Source organism: Gavia stellata, chromosome 15, assembly GCF_030936135.1.
Source record: "Gavia stellata isolate bGavSte3 chromosome 15, bGavSte3.hap2, whole genome shotgun sequence".
NCBI classification, from domain to species: domain Eukaryota; kingdom Metazoa; phylum Chordata; class Aves; order Gaviiformes; family Gaviidae; genus Gavia; species Gavia stellata.
This window is the reverse complement of record NC_082608.1, coordinates 3,366,704-3,381,648: the sequence shown is the minus strand read 5'-3', so window position 1 is coordinate 3,381,648 and position 14,945 is coordinate 3,366,704.

Genomic DNA, 14,945 nt, shown 5'->3' with positions numbered 1-14,945 from the left:
GAGTTACACGGTAAACAAGAAGACAACATTTTCTAATATTATCTATTCTGGAAGGAATGTTGTATGAGGAGTGGCTAAGGACTTTGGGCTTTTCTAGTTTGGAGAAAAGGAGGCTGAGGGGTGACCTCATCGCTTTCTAAAGCTTCATGAGGAGGGGAGGCAAGAGAGGGAGGTGCTGATGTCTTCTCCCTGATATCCAGAGATAGGACGTGTGGGAATGGTTCAAAGCTGTGCCAAGGGAGGTTTAGACTGGACTTTAAGAAGCATTTCTTTACTGAAAGGGTGGTGAAACACTGGAACAGGCTTCCTAGAGAGGTGGTTGATGCCCCAAGCCTGTCCGTGTTTAAAAGGGATTTGGACAATGCCCTTAATAATATGCTCTAATTTGGTCAGCCCCGAATTGGTCAGGCAGTTGGACTAGATGATTGTTGTAGGTCTCTTCCAACTGAAATAGTCTAGTCTATTCTATCCTATCCTATCTATGGAGAGATTTAAGCAGGGAAGCGCACGTGAACTGGATTTTGAGCTTACAGCAGAGTTGGTGGGTGAGGAAGGGAGCAGAAGCCTTCAATTCTAAGGTCAGAAGAGGTAATGTTTTAAGGCTGTAGGAGGCAGAAAGGTTCGAGGATTCCAGCAGGCACCTGGGAGGGTGGTGGCTGTGGACAAAGCGCTGCACAAACAGTAGGAGCCTTAGGGGACTGCGAAACCCTGGGACCAACACAGAGAAAGGTTCAGCTCTTTAGTTCCTGGAGGATTATGATGAGAATGTCTCTCTCCCTTCTCTGAGTGTTACAACAGGCTTTTAATGTTCTCTCCAGCTTTCTGTCAGATGTAGCTTTTGCTCATGTATTTACGCAAATCTCATAAGTGAAGTGCACTGTTCAGCGTAAGGATGGAAATTATCCCAGTGTGCCCACAACAGAGGTGATGATTGTCTTGAACTGAAAGAACTACATTCAGGTTGCTTAAAATAAACCCAGTGTGCTGGAGGGTTGATGGGACTGCTGGAGAGGGCAGCTTGAACCTGAATGGCTATGATAGAAACTGAGGATGAAGGTTTTGTATTACTTCATGCGGTCTAGGGTGTAAAACTGAAAAAAAAAATTTTATGAGGAAAAGAGCAGGCCTGTCTCATTTTAACCATGGCAACGGCTCATTCTTAGGTGGTAAAATTATTTGTAATTCAGAAATCAATACTAAAAACTCCGTATAAATAAATTGTTGCATATTGATGACAAAAGCAGGAATCCGATTGCTTGTATAAGCTGAGGATTAAAAAACACTTTAATCCTAAAGTAACCATAGAGACTATTGAACAACATCAGCTGTAAGAAATATCTTTCATTTGAATATGAATAATTTGCAACCGAAAGTTCTCAAAAAAGCCGCTGAAGAGATCTCTCGTCTCCAGATATTTAGTTTTGACAAATCTTAGAGTACAGGTGATAATCCATTTGTTACCTCCAAAAAGATTTAGTATATTTTTCTGTTGTTGTTTCAAGAAGTCAAGCAGATAAAAATTACTGAGTTCATAGATGAAAGTTATAAGCTGAAAAGCCACCAATTTACATGTTACCCCTGGAGGAGGGATAGCATCACAATTGCTGCTACGAACCACCACCCTGACACCAGTCATGATAGGAGATCAATCCATGGATCTAGCAAGCTTTGCAGGCACATTTGAATCTCCTTTAGAGGACAACATTCAGGAATGCTAAGTGAATAGATGTACTTACTGGTACAGGGTACATATGTGCTTGATATCCTTAAGATAATCTATTTATCCCAGCTTTCTGGGATATTTTTACACTTAGCTCCAAGGAATGTTACAAATGTAGTGCCAATATGGCAGAAATACAAAGCATTCTAAACGTATGAATCCAGATTATTACTTGGCTCAAACATGAAATATGTTGCAGGCATTAAATGTTTTGTAAAACTTGCAGAATTTTGTGAAAACAGAAGAGTGTTGGTGCTAGGATTTACAAAAGGTGAATCCTGGCTGCCAGGATTCAAAGAGGAAATGAAGTAGTAACTGCAGATGAATTTGCTTGACAGGAGTTTTGAGCAAAATCATAGGAAAGCATGGAAAAGATTCAGCTGAGAAGTAATCAGAATATAATGTCAGCTAACATATTTTGATAGGAAATATTTATTTCTGAGAAAACTAATCTTTGAGATTGCAAGTTCAGAGGGTAGCTGCACAGATATAACAAACAGTTTTGTTAAAAGCTTTAGTATGCCATAACATTTCAGATAAAAAGTTTTACAAAAGCAAGCAGCCATTTTACAAATGTTAAGCAGACACAAAGTTGATGATGAGCTGGTTTACAGGAAAATGTAAGAAAGTAGTTGTTGAACTGTCATTTATTAGATGTATCCCTAGTAGGGCTTCACAGTAGTTTGTAGAGGACCTAATAACCTTATCTATCTGAGAGTAAATGTGAAATATCATAAACTTTTGTGTTTGATGTAAAAAATGGTAGGATATTAAAAAGCAATAAGGAAGAGAGCTTGTTTGTTTGCTTGCTAGGCTCATTCCAGCAAAATGCATTTTTCATAAAGGTGGGGCTAAAGCTAATGCATCATGGAGCAAAAAAAAGTGAGCCAGCCTAGACAATAAGACTTACCCTGGAAAGCAGTACCTCCAAAACTGAAATGGGGGCAGGGGAGATAGAAACAGGATAGTAATGTCTGTGTAGAGGCACCATTGAGGTGGAAATCTGCACACAGCTCCAGCATGTCTCTGGAAAGAATGTTGAAAAACTGGAAAGAGCAAAGAATGATTTGCCAGAAAACTTGAAGATTGGCAAAAACACTTCACAGCAAGAATCTAGAGAATGTTGTACAATTAATTTATAAAAAAGACCCTGAGAAATAACTTGTTTACAGGTTTTAAGTTCTTCCATGAGGAGGGAAGATGGGGCAAGAGATGCTTTTACAGAAAGAACAAGGACACAGTAATGAACAAATGGATGGAGACAGAAACAGGCAGTGTGAAATAGAGGCACACCTTTTTAACACTGGGTGTGATTGACCATGGGAAAAAACCAACCAGGCACAGGAGTATAGTGCCTGCCATTTAATTTATTCAGACAGTAACTAGATACCTTTTAGAAGAGGTATGTTACTCCGCTGAAGTTTTCACCTGCAATATAGGAGCTAGGCGATCAAGCTGGATTGTATATAGGAAGTCTTATGATCTGAAACAGCGTGGACATCTGTGTACACATAGCACTAACAAAAATACGGCCAGATTATCCAAAACCAAGCTACTGGGATAGATCAGGGTTCATCTGCTTCTTTTTAAATTGTCATCACCATGGCTGTTGTCTGTAGTCAAGCCCACGTGATTAGACACATCTACCTAACTTTACCTCTGGGCAGGAGGACTGGACTCTTTGTGCACGTCACTCAGTATACTCTTTTGAAGGCCTGTGGTTTTTCTTCCTCTCAGCAAAGCCTGGTTTGAGGACAGAACAGTTTGCCATGTTCTTCTGAGCAGAACTTCTGGAATTTGCATGAAGTATTTTGAGAACAGCTGTGTTTGGTCAGCAGTAGAATATATTGCATTAGCTTTCATTTTATATTCTTTTAAAAACCTTGTATTTTTTCCATAATTTACTGATACTGATGTATAAATAGGGATCCTTATAGCAGTCCTGGTTGCTTAGTAGTCTAAGTTGAGAAGTCAGAGCCCTTCCACCCTCCAATACTCTCCTGAGGGAATCCATAAATGCAATCTTAGTCCACAGCTGGCATCAGTGTTTCACTGATATCACCAGCAAGCCAGCTTGCCACACTTGCTCACTGTCCTTTGCACATTTGAGATTCAGATTTTGAAAAATCTTTTTGCTCCTGTTACCAGCTGAATTGGATGTCACCGGCAGTAGTAAATGAGTAATAACTTCACAACGCTGCCAGGAAGCTTTCTGCTGATGGCTGGAGGGTTTGAGTGAAAGTTTGCTGCTTGCTCAGCCTTGTTTCACCACACAGAGGCAGCGTGGGATCATACAGCTCTGCTCCGTGCCAACTTTAACTTTTTTTGGACTGGGCAGTGTGCAGTAATGCTGAACTGTTGCAGGGGCCAGACTCAAATTCCTTGTGTATATAGGGACAGGTCCTGGTCCCTTGGAGGACTGAGTGGAGAGAGAAGTTAGTGGTGGGAGGAAAGGGGAAGGACACAGTGTTTTACATGTTGCTCCCACTGACTTAGTGGAATTTATGGTTGCTCAGTACTTCATTAAGATCAAATCAAGAGGCTTGTGACTGCTTTATGGGCTTTGTGCTCTCATATGATCGAATAGAGTCAAGAGCTGAAAACAAGCATCCCATCTTTTTTCCAGTTTGTATTGCTTTTCATTGTCACAGGGGCAGAGTGGAGTGTAATGTACAGGTACAACACGTGCCATTTGCAGTTGGTCGATATTCTGCTGATCCTGCACAGGAAAGGGAGAGATGATCTTGTGATTAAAGAACAGGGCTTGAAATCAAAATTTCCCCTGAATTTGATGCCTCTGCCATTGATTTTTGGGTGTAACTGCAGGCAAGTCTCCCAGTGGGTTGTGCCTCAGTTTCCTTCCCAGTAAAATTAACAGGCATGTTTTTATGAGAGTAGTTCAAGGTTCATTTAATGCTAATACTGTCTTTGATAACCCATGAAGGCATTAAAACATAGTTGTAGTATGTTCATGCCAGTAACTTGAAAAATAATCTTCTGTGGTTTGAAGCCCTCCTATTGATATAAAGAGGAATGCCTTTACCTTGAGGCAAGAATACTTGCTTTTGAAAAAATTATTGCTTTAACTTACCTGAAAGAGTATTAACAGCAGGATTAATTGAGCAGAACAAATATGAAATAGCATCAGCTATGCAGCAGAGGTCACTGCTGCATTATTTGGATAAATGTTGCCAGGTGGCTTATAGGCCTGACCAAAAGGATTTCTAATTCACAAGGAATACTGGGATTTCGATGAAATAACGTTTTCCTGACATTTTTGTTTCTTAGAAACAGAGAAAAAGCACCAGATGAGCTCTATATGTATAGAACTTGTACTCCCGGGATTCTGCAGCTATTTGAAAAACTTGGTCTTGACAGTTTCACAGACTGATAGGAAACTCTCACAGACAGATACAACACAGGTGGCTATTTTCACATCATGTCTTTCTCTCAACACCCACAGAATCGACAAGAATCAGTTTTACAGAGAAGTCAGCCCAGGTTTGGAAACAGGGCACCTAAAGGCTCAAGCTCCCAGTTCGTAGCAGAGATCCTCAAGCACATTCCCTGTGGGGCTGGTGGTATGCCCACAGCTGGTATGCCTATGCTGTGCAGGGCAAAGTCCTGGGTCTTCTTGGCCTGCTGAGGAGTCAGGGGAGTCACGCACGCTGCCTGATCCTGGAGCAGTTCAGGTCACAATGTTGGGGTGAGCCCACTTGGCAGGTCTGTTTTGGAGACACTGATTTGGAGCACATCTAGAAGTGTACCACAGAGGTGAACAGCTCGGAGGGGAAAGGATGGGAAAGAGACACAGTCCTGGAGTACTGGACCAGGACTGTAGGCAGGAATTCAGGTAGACCTGTCTTGGATTTGATGGAAATTCATCATACCTCAGGTGCTTGAATCATTTTAGGTTTAATACATTAGCATTTTCAGATGTAGCCAAACTACATTTTCTGCAGAGAAAATATTAGGCCTGGAGTAGTTGTGCAAAATAGCAAATGTAACCTTGAAGAGCATCAGTCTTATTTTCCAGGGTTTCAGGCAAGTGTCACAAGTGGGTCCTTTCCACATACAAATTATCTGCTCTATCCTATTTATAAATGCACAACAGCAGTAAATGGGACAGGTAAAGCAGTTCAGGACAAATTGGTGATATTCTTTTGAGCAATGTAAAAAATATTAAAGAAAAAACTATCCATAAAATATTTTATCTTTCAAACCAAACAATACTGAATGTGAAAATTACTTACTATAAATAATGCGAAAGGACCTCTTTCTCAATGTACACATTGTGTCAAATAATGTCTTAACAAAGAACAGCTCATGTGCCATAAATTTGTAATTCAGTTACTCCTTTTGCATTATGCTTTAATAATACTTGTTTAAGAATACTTACCCATTCCACACCATTGATCACCTTATAGATCCCTGCAATACTTCAGCACTGTTCTCAAGTGAGGTGGGATAGAAGAGTCCAAGACATAGTGTCAGATCTGGTGATGTTGACTCAATAGCATCAGGCATCTGAAAGTTTTTTCAGGAAGCTTGTCAAGACAAGAAGTAATTCCACCCAATGTTTTACCCTATGCTGACTACTGAACTTGGAAGAAAGGTGAAGAAACATGGTATTCTGATAGGACTTTGTTTTCCCTTATTTAAGCAGAAATATTCATTAGTAACTTTAAGTTCAAATCTGTAAATATTTTTATGCAATCCTAAAAAAGTGAGCCCGTTGCCCTTCAGTAATTTTTGGACTGCTATCAGGAGTTATTTATCAATTTAATCATGGTTTTAGAGAGTGTTTGGAAATGTGGTGAACTTCCTCAATAGAAAAGTGTAATTAATGGACAAAGGCCGTTCAAAGGAACAATAATTAAGCACAGCACCAGATCTCTGTTCCCAGGCATAATCCTGTGAGAACAGTGATCAAGGGATAAGCAAAGAAAAAGAACAGGGACCCAGCGATTATGATTTTCAAAATGTTAAAGACTGCACTGAGGTCAGTCAGGATGCACAGACCTAAGGGGAGGTGGAGTGGAGGGGCAGTACAGGACCCCACTGTTCTGAAGTCTGCCAAAAACATAGTGCAGGTGCAAGGAAGAAAAGTTTTGTTACCCTCCTTTGTTCCCAGAGAGCAATGCAAAAAGGATTTAAAACCAGTATTTGGGTTATGGGAGACACAAGTGGCAAAGCCTCACTGAAGTGAAAGGGGTTGTGTAGAAAAAAGGGTTTCACCTCTGCCAAACAGCTAGCAGGGTCAGTATCCAAACCATTTCTGAAGAGTGTTTACACAGAGATTATTTCCAACCACAACTAAGTCAGGTTAGTACTAAAGTAAATTTCTGGGCTTGATTACGTAGTGCTGTACATTCTGGCTCCAGTCTAGTAGGTTATAGTAGGTTATTTAAGTGTGTCCTTAATCTGCCTAAGGAGGGTTGTAGAATTCAGGAGGTGCGTTGTGAGATCAAGACCTGAGCTCCTAAGACTAAACAATACCAAAGCTATTCCAGGCCTTTCTGCACCCCGTGCTCAGTCCTCCAAGCAAGACACTCTTCATGTGACTGATTATATTAACCACTGCTTCACATCTTTAGGCTCTATTCTTCAATAGGAAGTTCTGGATTATTGGATCCTTAGCTCTTCTTTTCAAGAGAGGTGACAAGCTCTCTCTTCTCTTTGTAGCTAAGAGTTTGCGGCTGTTTGGTGTTGTGAGTCCTCAGGCTTTCTGAAAAACTAGTCCAAGCCATTTATCTAACTGAGCTACCAGCACAAACAGAAAACTATAAACATAAACCTCTAACATGTGGACCTGCCCATACCAGTTGCAGTTCTGCAGTGGATACAGAGGGTAAACCTCTGGTCATTGTGGATCCTGCCAGATTAAGTGCTAACTGGACATTTTTAAAGCAGGACTGAATATTTCTATCATCACTTTATACATGGAGCTTGCATAACTCTTTCCTGGAACTTTATCAGATTTTTAGATAGTAGATTTTTACATATTATGATCACACATCAGCGTTGGCATGAGGGAAAAATTCCTACAGTTAATAAATAAAACCTAACTATCCCAGGAAATCTTAACACGAGCACTCCAGAGTTATTTTGGCACTTGTCCCTGGCATTAAAAGTTCTTTATATTGTTCCATTATAGTCTGTTCTGTTCCTAATTGTTTAAGAAACCAAGCACCTTGGATAAATTCCCACCTGATACTAGCAGGCAAGTGCTGTGGAGTCCTTTATCTAACTGTCCTTCAGCTATGAAAGACAGCAAACCATTAGCAGCACAGGCTGGAGAGCAGCAATAACAGGGTAAGATTTAGTCAAGACAGGGAATAAGTGCAAAAACCTGTTGGTGTTTTTGAGTTGCACCACAGATGTGCTGCAATCATGGTTTCAGTTAGCCAGGAATGTCTGGACCAGATGAAGTGTTCAGCTGTCTGCAATACTGACAGTGCAAAGCAATGGAGATGAGCTTTTTTTAGAAGCATTCAAGGGACTTATGTGCTTGCAGAAACTTTACTCAGAAACTTCTGTGTGTAGGAATAACTTGAGCTATAAAAGATTATTAGTGATCTTTTTTTTTAAAAAACACCAAACAACAAAGCATTGCTTTAGTATTTTAGTTAGCACTTAAGTAAAGCAAAAAATGTGACCTATTTCCCCGAGTCAATAGCTGTTCTTGCCAAAGTCTACAATGAACACTCAGTCAAGAGTGGTACTTCATCCTCATGATCCCTGATCATGCTGAAACACAGTTTTGAAATCTCCTGCTCCCTTGACTCCAGTGATTTCCTGGTTGTCCTCACTCCCTCTGATCATTCCCCTTTGTGTATCTTTGGAAGTCTCTCCAGTTTTCTCTATGTAGGAGGCTCAAATGCCTCTTTTCTCCCACATTTTTTGCTATGATTCATATACCAAATTATCCACCATCACTTGTTGAGGACTAAGAAATCTACCTTTTTATTTCTGTCTTCTATCCAGAAGAGACCCTTGGCTAAAATGTATACTTGTGGATAATTTAACATGTGTTAAATTCAGTGTGGCTGAACGGAATAGTTGAGGTTGAAAGGGACCTCTGGAGACCCTCAAGTCCACCCCACCCTGCTTAAAGCAGGGTCAGCTAGAGCAGGTTGCCCAGGGCCATGTCCAGTTAGGTTTTAATTATATCCAAGAATGGAGGCTCCACAACTTCTGTGCAACCTATTCCAGTGTTCAGCCACCTCCACAGTAAAAGGAGGGCTCAACTTTCTCCCTCCTTCTGCAAGTCATTTTATCTAAGTCCCTGCAGAGATCATTGTCCTGCTTGTCAAATTGCTCACTTCGGGTTTAGACTCATTGCTAGGTCCTTGCTTAGAGTTTCTAATTCTTGCTGCAGGCCAAATACAATAGCTAAGCTTTCACCAAGACTCATCCTGCAATTGAATTCTCAGCCCGAGATATTTTCTTCCTTTTCCCTGATAAAAGTAGTCTTGGCAATCAAGACATTTATGGGAGGGTTTTGCTTTTAGTCTTCCTAGACTGCTGTGTTGGCTTGTCCCTTTTCATGGTTCTCTCTCCTAGCTCCTTGTTCTTCTCTGTCAGTTCCCCACCAGTGTCTGCTTCAGTAAAAGTGGAAAGAACAGGATGTAAAACAAAACCAAGAAGCCCTAGTAGACGTATACTGGCTGTGCTGTTTCTTCCACTGTAGTTGTCTTGGACTGATGTAGAAGTGGGCCCAGTGAGGCACCTTCCCCATTTTCCTAAACCAGGTTCGTCTATAGGAAGCTCAGAAGAACCACTTGTCTACATTTCCAGATCCATCTCTTCATGACATGTCATTGGTTTAGTCTACCCTCAAAAGCATCAAACGAACACTCTTATTTCTCTCTCAAGGTGCACTCCGTGCTTGAGAATAATTACTTCTATAATATTGTATGGATACTGGGAATGTGCCTTACCATTGACAAACACCAACACTAAAAGCATACAAAAACTGTGACTTCTTTCTATTAACATCCAATCTGATAGCCTCATATTCAGCAAATGCAACTGATATTTAAAGTGATGGTAGGGGACTGTTTTGTGTTCTGTAACTAAGATTCATAATTAGTGTAAAGAATTGGAGATTTACTGAAGCCTCTGTGAGACTTCTGTACCTATCTGCAATTTTGAAAGTTGCTGTCACTTGGTTACTAAGGTCCTGTTACTACTCAACACAAAGCATGATCACAAGGGTGAGATGATGGCTTTGTAAAGAGTTACCAGGATACTGATGCCCAGTGTCACCAGTGTAAAGGACAATACCTTGACTGCAAGTCTGAGAAGCCAGTCTGCTGTTGAAGTAGCGATATAGTCAAAGAGCAAAATCAGAAAATACCTGTTCCTCATTATTTGATCCTGGCACCTCACATTTCCCCCCCTAAGTAGGCTTTAGAGCAGCAATCTGGAGGTTGATCCATTCACATATTCCAAGACAGACCAATAGATCTGTCTTCCACCGAAGATGTTTATACAACCTGTTTTCAATAATCCTGTGATAGGGACTCCAAGGCCTCCTCAGGCAGTTTGTTCCAGGCCATCTATTTACACGGGTGACTCTGCTTTCTGAGAAAGTTCTCCCAAATGCCCCACTTAGATGATCTTTGCAGTAATTTCATAGCACTGCTTCCTGCCCTATCTGGTCTGCACAGAGCCCTGCAGCAGCCTCTTATGTTTTTAAGCTCATTATCATGGCTCAGCCCATTCTTCTCTGGAATAAGCAATCCTAATTCTTTCAGTCATTGTGTGGGTCAGAGTGTTTTCAGTTTCTCTTCTTTTCTATAGACTATACTTTGTTTTCTGTATCTTCATTACCTAGAAACAGTATGTGGGTTGGTTCTTGGAACTGGGAATGAATCACCGATTCCTTTTCTGGTGTCTGGGTAGACTGAACAGCATCTGAAGGTAACTTTCAGAAACCATAAGAAATTATGGTACAGAAGTTCTTGGGGTGACATTTGGTACCTCATCACATTATTTTTCAATCTGCAGTAAGCATACTGTGACTATTCTAGATTTTCACTAATGTTATTTAGAGTAGAACTGACCTTTTTATTCCTATTGGGAGTTTGCGGTGTTTTACTTTGAAACCAGCATATACTTAAGTCTTTGTGGTATCCTGTGCATATCATATGGGATGGAAAAAGCCTGCACTGGCATGTGACTGAGATCACTTGTATATTTAACATACTACATTCATGCTGCAAGCACCAGTAACAAAGTGCATCTATGGGCAGGCTTATTTAAGCTTCTTTGGACAGGTTTGATTTCAGTTTGCCTGTTGTCTGCAAGATGCTACATACTTAAAACATAAACTAGAAAGATTTTTTACACCCAGGAAATGAATCTATGGCATCTAGAACACATATGCCTAATCTGTTTCTGGACTAAAGATCAGAGTACAGGAGTTATTGGAATTACAGAACACTATCCCTTTATATCCTTTAGGTTCCGACTTGCAGGAAGCCATTGAATTCTGATAAAACTGTAAGTGCTGGAAGGTGATTTTTTGAGAATGCTCACAAGGATGGGAGTTAATAATGTATGCAATGAAAGACGGCATCTTTCACATTTGGAAGTGACATTTTAGACATGGTTTGAGACACAGACTGTTAGTTCCATACATATTACAAGTAAATACAGTAACACTTAGAAAAACACTTAAAAGCTTACATTGTATATGGATGGAAAAGAGCCACACTGAGCAACATAAACCCACAGCAAAATAAAGGTTTCCCAAAGGACCTAGAAACTCCAATCTACTGTTTAGATTCAACTTGCTATTAAGCAACTACTTCCTCTCACAAGCCATCAGCAGGCATGCACCTTGGATAGCTGAAAATGTCATTACATGGAGCAGAGCCCACTGAAGGATTCCAGCTGTGGCTTTAGCTCCAACAAGGAGCAAATTGGAGACCCTGAGTAGGTTCTTCCTTTTCTGACTGCTCAGGCTACCTGGAAAGATTTGGGGTTACATCTTTCCTCAGCCCCCTTTCCTTTGGGAGAGTTTAACTGTTATTCAGCTTGATCCATTTATGACGACCTGCTTTTCTCATACATTACTCACCAAGCATGCTGTCAGGGAGAAGAAAGAAAGCGGTACTCTGCAAGGGAAGGTGAGCAGGCAGGGGCAGTGTCCTTCTCAGCAACGGCTGCAGTCCTCCAGTACCTGAGTAGGAGAGCAGAGCAGGTCTGGTGGTCATTGTGCAAGTCCTAAGCAATAAGAGAGGTCTGAGAGCAAGACAGGAGCAGTAAGGCTGTACACAGCTCAGGCAAGCGCTAAGAGCAAGGCCTGGAGCTTAAATGCAGTTCCTGGGCCAGTGGGATGACAGTGTGGGTGGAGGCCCCAGACGAGGTTGATGAGGGCAGTTAGGACCTGTCGGTGCTCTCAGGGCCCTGACACATTCCAGCAGGTAGAAAAAAACTTGTACAAATAAGATTTCGCTTTTGTAAATGGAAGTCATATGTTTAGCAATGTGAGGGGCTAAAAGAATGTGAGTGCAGCATTAGCTGAGAGAGCAGGAGCAGATCGGGACCAGAGTGCCAGAAAAGCTTTGTAGAAGGGGGATTTGTTATTTGGACTGTTCCAAGGACGCATGGTTTTGGAATGCCTTGGAACAAGAAAATCAAGTTATTTTTCTGGGTGGTTCCCCCCCCCCCCGCCCCTTGCCTCCAGTTATCTAACACTGTCTTGGGCAGGCGGACTTAAGTTACCTTTTTCACTACCTAAATTTCTGCAGGAAGGTGTTTTCTCTACCTTTCCTTCTTCAACATAACTACATTGTTACAATTATGTCTTCAGCTTAACTCCCTAGTACTTTTATTTGGACACTGGTCTTTGAAAACAACGAGGACATTGACCGTTGTTTAGCACAGTACACTAATCTGGTTATATTTTAGCTTCCAGTACAGTAAATATTTATTGGACAGTACATAAAATTCCTAAATAAATGAATCCTTTCAACAAGGAGGATGGGGAAGGATAGAAGATCCAATCTGAGCTGAGACAAGAATGTCAGTTAAAGTTATTTAAATGTTTGCATGTTGTGGGAAAACAGCTCCTTCATCTAATGGATTTTATTTCTCAAAATATCTTTGCGGGCTCCTATCTCACTTAGAATGAATATAAAAATTTTCCTCTATAAAAAAATCCATTATTTTACCAGTTACTGGAAGGTACAAATACATCTCCATATAGTACTGTGCTGAAGTTAGTAGACTAGAAGTTAAAGAAGCTGGCTACCTATTTCCCCCCCAAAAAAGGCAGAGATCATTTTAAAACTACTCTGTGAAGAAAAGTCACTTAAACTTATTTGAACCCAGAACAGACACGGCCATTCTCAGGCTAACTTGTTTTCCATTTCTATTAAAACATGTGCCTGGCAGCAGTACTGTTCTATGAATCATGGTTAAAAAATCCAATGGAAGGAAGTTATCCACTTGAAGCCCTTTCTGCCTGGAACACGGGCATTGGGATATAAATGACAGAGTGAAACCTTTTTTTCTCTCTAATGAGATGAAGTGAATGTATAAATCTTGACTAACAAACCTTTCTATCTATTAATAAAGTCTTTGGACCCTCTAGGAATATGGACTTTCTTATTGTCTTCCATTTCCTTTTTGAAGGTAGGCAGAGATCTTAGCTCTCTGAGGATGTTCTGGTGGACCTGGAGGAGTATTCTCCTTGTGGGTACATTGCGCAGCTGAGAGCAGAGAATTATGAACCAGTATTACACTGTATGTCTTCACAAATAGTTAGTTTTCACTCTGGCAGCTGACAGACGCAGGATATAAACCCATTACTGAAGTAGAAGCTAGGTAAGGTTGAGTAAAGTTTGTGTATGTTGAAGGATCTTTCAGTCAGGAAGGTTTTGCTTTATTTTTTCAAGTTAATTAAATTAAAGGCAAATAATGCAGCAAGTAATCGCATATACCTTGCTGTTAGGTATGGAAGCGAATGATGAGGTTAGAAGGAGACACCTTCATACCAATCTGAAGTAGGAAGCATTTCTTGACAATGGGTTTATAGACTATTTAATGCTTCAGAAGAGCAAACGATAGTTTAAATAGGCAGAAAATTCCCAGAAGGAACCGAAGTTCATCTGGGACATTTTGAAACATTTGGGTTGGAGAGTCAATGCCTGTGAGACTTGCCTGGGACTCCAGGCTGTGCAAGCTGCTGTCCACAGTTTGCTTCCCGTGGCACCTGGGCAGTATCCACTGCTGCTGCCACCCCTAATTTTTGCACCCTGTGCACTGCAACTGAAAGAAAGGGGATTATCAGAGGCGCCAGTGGGATAAAGGAGCCTTGGGAATTCATGGTGCCAAAAGAGGTATAGAGGGTCAGACAAGGTGATAGGGAACAGCTCATCCTCACATGAGGCTTGAGGCATTTTCTCTCTCCTGAGAATAATTGAGATCTTCTTAGTGTTTGGTAGCCTTGTCATGTGCTCTCTGCAACTGCTTTGCCTAGAGGACGTATCAGTGAGAAACTCGTGGGAATTTAATTTTGTATGTTTTATTACAGGAAGCTACACAGCTAAATTCAGTCTCCTCCTGCCCAGAGAATGAGAAAATGTTCTGCCATGCCAAACAGGCTAGTTTTCTGCTTTTCTGTTAGGAGAGTGACGTGATGAGGTAATGAATGCTAACCTGTTCTTGTGATTCAGGTAACTGTCTTACCTGTCCCCAGAATCCAGATTTCAGAAATGCCAGTGTTGAGTTTATGTTTTAAGTTTTTTAAACCCAAATTAACAGAGATTACATTGGTCAGAGCACTAGCAGGAGAGCAGAAAGGACCAAACAGAGATCTTATTTCATGCAGAAGAAAATTGGCTGTATGTTTCAGTGGCATAGGATGAACATGGGAAAAACAGATCTTTACGCATACTGTTGCAGACAAATTTTTGCATTAGATCCAGAGCTGTTCTGGAGACAGTTCAATCCGGTTGAGCTGAATAAAATGTTAAAAATCATAAGTTGTTCCTCCTCCACCTCCAGCATGCTCTAGTCTCTGCTGTAGTTATTCCTTTAATAACTCCTATTACTCCTGAAAACCATGTTGTCTGTGCTACTTTCAAGGGACAACAATCAATACTCAATTCCATGCTGTTAAATCCCCAATTTTTTCTTTATCTCAACGCTAGCAAATTTTCAAGGACTGTTCCTCGAGAAGGTCTTACACAACATATCTTCCCTTTCT